Consider the following 5,392-nt stretch of genomic DNA (forward strand, 5'->3'; position numbering starts at 1 on the left):
GTCCTTATGTTAGCGTTTGATGCCATCAACTTGAGCATGGCTTCGTGCCAACGACAGCCATATCATCTCCGATGTCACTATAGTAAGCTATAAGACATAAATTTTTCCCCATAGCCGAGGACAATGATGCAAAATACACTCGATTGTTGAATCGAAATGTGATAATGAAACATACATGTCACTATGCTTAGTCGAATCAAGTCATAATTCAAAGTGAAATCATTTAATAAAGTTGAAAGGCGACGGGGTTGTCTGAGAAACCGATTTCAATAAATTCTTGGCCGAAGAATTGTTTGCTTATATTAGCTAACTATTGTTCCTTTCGTAGTCGAGATTTAAACCTGGTGAATATGTATGGGGATCATTGTATAAACATTGTATGAGGAAGAAAGACGCACGAGGTCATAGATGTGTAAATTCAAGCGCGCAAATATTGACATTGGAGACAAATAGTTGACTTCTCTACCCTTCTGTATTAAGCGCCAAAATCAAAACTGATTATAACATTTGTAATTATTTGATTATTTTAATTAGGGTGGCGCCGAAATTGTGTGCCTGTTATTACCATGTAGCATGAAGCTCCAATTATCAATTCAAGGTTATCAAAAAAGTCATCATGAAGATCAAAGATGAAGATTGTCATTAGTGTTAAAGTCATGTGTTGTAATGAGACCTTTAACTCGAATTTACGTTTAGGTGCAAAAATAACAGTTCAGTCAACTGTTACTTCTGACTCGTCCTTCAAAGAACTATTTCGAAAAAAATTGAACTATTGTTAAAATGCATTCAATATTCACAAATTGTTTTCTGAAAATGTTTTGATGTCTTTGAAGAAAATAAGAGCTTTCAATGTCTTGCTAAATAAGTTTGCTTGCACAATAAGACACTTTCTATAAATGAGTTGTTTGCTTTTACATTTATGGAAATATTTATGGTTCCCATAAACACATTAACACAACCATTTATGCTTGTTTCTTGAAGAAAACCCAGCCCATTTTTGTGTGTGCTCAAACCTAATTTCTTGCATTCTTAGGCACCGATTTCTTGAGGAAGAATACTCGGTTGCTTGATGAAGATTTCGGTGACTTGTGCATGTTGCCCAAGCAAACTATTTACATTATTTTTTAATCACTTGTGCTTATGAGTGTGAGATATTTTAATGTATAAAGTATACTACTTGGACATTATAAATACCTTACTTAATTCATTTTTAAACGTGTGCAACAACGAGTTTTAAACCGAAAAAAAGACTTGTGCTTAATCGAGTAAATTAACTTTACAAAATCGTTTATATTTCAAAATCATTGAGTCACATTTTGCAAGTTTGTTTTATCTTTTGAGTTTTTTTTTATTGTGTTGTTGTATTGCACCTAGTCGTTTAGTCGAGTTCAAGGATCCCATATTTTGTACTTAAACTTTATCTCCTCCGTTCATTTGAGTGAACAACATTGAGATAAGTGGAGTCTTGTAACAACCGGGTTGAACCGAACCAAGTCTTAGGATAGAGTTATTCTTAAGCATGAAGTCTTAGAAGCGGAGTAGCTTTTGAGCACGGAGTCTTTCGGCGGAGTAGCCCAAAGCAAAAGTCTTGGAAGCGGACTAGCTTTTAAGGATTAACAACCGGAGTAGGTTGGGAAGTTGTTTTATTATTCGAGGTGGTCTTAGTTTGTATGAGTTTACTTCAAAGACGTTTAATAAAATAGCGCTGGACGTATGTAGGTCGCGGAGTAGTGAACGAACCAGTTTTAAAAACATCATTTGTCGTGTCTATTTCGTTTTATTTCCGCTGCCACTCTAAACTCACGTTTTTATCTTCAGAATCAACAGTTAAGTACACCCTAACTTCTGCTTGCTGAATCGTTGTTAATTACTTCTAACTCTCTAGTTCTAAGTATCAACGCCTCCTTTCATCTAAGCGTTGTTTAGTGTTTAAGAGTAATAAAAGAAGTTTTCATTAAGCTTAAATTTTTAAATAGAGTCCTAATTCACCACCTCCCCCTCTTAGGTGTTCTCGCCCTTAACTCTTCACACATCAAATAAAAATCCATAACAAACACGACTCACAATGACCCAACACCGAGTTAAATGACTCGTACTGACCTTACAGTTACAACCCAAGAAGTTTTTGGTGTGTTGTTGGGGATTTTTTCTGGAGTCGGTGACTTTGAACAGCCTAGATCTGCTTGTCTTTTATGCTTGTCACTTAGACAGAATCTAGTTACATCATCAAGATCAAATAATTAAGATGTCAACGACCAAGTCACTTGTACAAGGAAAACTATTTAAGCGATGAACATTTTGAAGCGGAGATGGAGATGTTGGAAATATTACTTAGTTATGCTTCAAAAGAATCCCACATTGATAAAATATGTTGGAGTATTATAGTTTATAAGTGATCTTTTATATTGGACTACTAGATATGTAGTGGTAAAGGGCCCGTACAGCCACACACGCGCGCGCGCGCGCCACGCCACGCCGGGCCGGGCCGGGCCGGGGCCGCGCCCGGGTAGAGCACCTGCGGTGCGAGCCGTAGGCCGTTTTTGGAAGTACGATCACTTATTCTCTATAATATTTTTGCACTAATTTCGAAACTGATTACTGATTACTCAGTCTTTTAGAGAATTTTTGCGTCTTTTCTAAACTGAAAGTGCAGTCTTCTATGGCTGACTTTCGTACTTTACAATACTGATTTTGCAGTCTTCGAAAAGCTATTTACGAGACACTTTAATGCGGTTCTGGATCCTTCCTACATCTACTATATATACTACCATTCTCTACCTTCTCATAACACAAAACACACCTTTTCTCTCTTCTCTCTATCTGTCTCTATACAATATAATTCCATAGCTGATTTTGGGCAACGTTCTGTCACTACTCCTCAATCCGAGTCTTTGTCGTACACCTTAGGCTCGGAAGTCGTGTAACCCTGGGGGTTGGTTGCCAAGAGGCCGTGTGTATCGAGCGGGGAAAATTCAACTTTAGGGCAGTGATTCTCTTCACGCCACGACTTCTATCTCTGCTGGTTCTGTAAGTTTTACCGTTCATTGTTTTCGTAATAGTGATACCGCCTACAGGAGAGAGATAGAGAAAAGGTGTTGCCGTCATCGTTCTCTTCAGTCGACAGTTGTAATTGAGAGACTTCGTAGTTTCAATTTAAAACCTAGGCACTTAAGTTTCTTTGTTTCAGTTAGAAACAGAAGCATTTTTCTGTATTTTAATTTCACAATGATAAAATTCGATTTAAGGTTACATGTTGGACTACTGTAGTAGTTTCCGGTTTGTGAATCTTTCAGAATAAATTAACACCATAACTAAAATTACGAACAATTTTAGATCAAACATTCATTATAATAATTAGTACAGTATAGTATTGTAAAATGAAAAATACTTCTGTACTCCGGGAGGACGGTACTCCTTACACTAAAAATCAATTCACAAAATAGAATATTTTAATAGCTTAAGTGTAAGGAGTATCGTCGTCCTGGAGGACACAAGAATTTTTCTTGTAAAATACACAAACAGTTACAAATCTTACATTCACACAAGTCATAACATCAATAGACCAAAAGCTCTGAAGATGTCATGGCCCAACTTATTCAGTTCACAATTCACTCATTTTCGATATAAAAGTAATCACACACGTATCATCGTACACAAAGATGTGTCCTTAGTTAGTCGCAAGTGCATGGATCGCATGAGCAGTCATCGCCACAGTCACACTCGTACCTTGAATTCATCCTGTTTACAAAAATCAAACCCCGTTAAGATACAACCTGTAGGAAAATAAGGATATTGAAAGAATAATATCGAAGATATTATTCGATATGAATAATATCGAAGATATTATTTGATATGTAGAATATAGTTTTCTTGATGTAGTAAATATTGTAATATAGGAAGATTAGTTGTATTTGCCTTAGATGAGTTATTTGGTTTCCTATTAACAAGGATATGCATATCCTTATGAGATGTATATATGGTTGTAGAGTTTGCATCATTGAATAATAAGAAAACGTTCCTCATAATTCTTCCTGTCTCACTCTTTTCTTTCATAAGGTATACCCACACTGCCCTACTGTGGTCATCGACAATGGTCAAGAAATAGTGTGCTCGTGACAAACTAGCAATTCTATATTTTCCCCAAATATCACAGTGTATAAGTCCAAATAAAACTCCACAACGTTTATTATTGGTACGAAAAACTGATCGTGTTTGTTTAGCTCTACAACACGAATCACACACAAGACTAGAATTCCAATGTAAATTGCAACCAACTAGAGGAGAAAAATAGGATAGTACACTACTGGATGGGTGTCCCAGCCTTTTATGCCACAGACGATCTTCTTTATTCACGGCTGTCCTTGCTACCGAATCCATGTTTTTCGCCTTGAAATGATAAACCCCATCACGATGTTCACCCCGTCCAATCTCCGTCCTCGTAGACTGGTCCTGCATAACACAATAGTCAGAATGAAATGTTATTAGACAATTGTTTTCGCGAATTAATTGTTGAACGGATATCAAGTCACACGTCAAAGAAGGTACAAATAAGACATCCTTAAGAACGAAATTATCGCTCAATCGAACTGTCCCATGCTCCCATGCCTCCACACGTCTACCGCCAGGAAGACCTACACTTGATTTTTCTTCACTTCGTATGTTCTCAAGGTAGTCACGTTTCCCCGTCATGTGGTGTGAAGCGCCGCTGTCTATTAACCATTCATTAACACAGTTAACATGCATACCTGATAACTTATCGCAACCGTCTGGACTTGTCATTAAAAGGCTGCGTATACGCTCAATTTCATCATTAGAAAAGGGAAAATTCTGATTACTGGTTTCAGCTTCCTTGGACGCATTCCCGACAGCATTGGCCTGAAAATTATGCTGCTGTCCACGTCCTCCTGAGCGGTCCCCTGCCACGTCCAGTACTACCACGGTAGCTTCCTCTTCCTCGTCCTTTTTCTCGGGCTTTGACAGTTTCGTACCCGTGTTTGTCGTAACAATTAGCTTCGGTGTGATAATACTTACCACAATGTGTGCATTGGGGTGGTGGTTTTTCCTCCTCATTCGTGTCTTGCCTCGAAAATTGTCCTCTGCCTCGTCCAACACTGCACTTTCGAGCCACCATTGCTTTCTTCTTTTTTTCTTCTTTATCCCTGGTGATGTTGAAGTGCCTTTCTTCCCGGAGTACCAATGCATAAGCACGATTGAGGCTAGTAATGGGGTCTTCCATTAATAAAGTGGTACGAACAGTACCGTACAAACTCGAGTTAAGGCCCATCAGAAATTGGTGAACCTTCTCCTCCTCTTTTTCTTTTGCTATGGATGATGCGGCTCCACAGGTACAGTTGTGTGCTTTGCTATATTTTCCCAACTCATCCCAAATTGT

This window comes from Silene latifolia, chromosome 7 (genome assembly GCF_048544455.1).
Source record: "Silene latifolia isolate original U9 population chromosome 7, ASM4854445v1, whole genome shotgun sequence".
Classification (NCBI taxonomy): Eukaryota; Viridiplantae; Streptophyta; class Magnoliopsida; order Caryophyllales; family Caryophyllaceae; genus Silene; species Silene latifolia.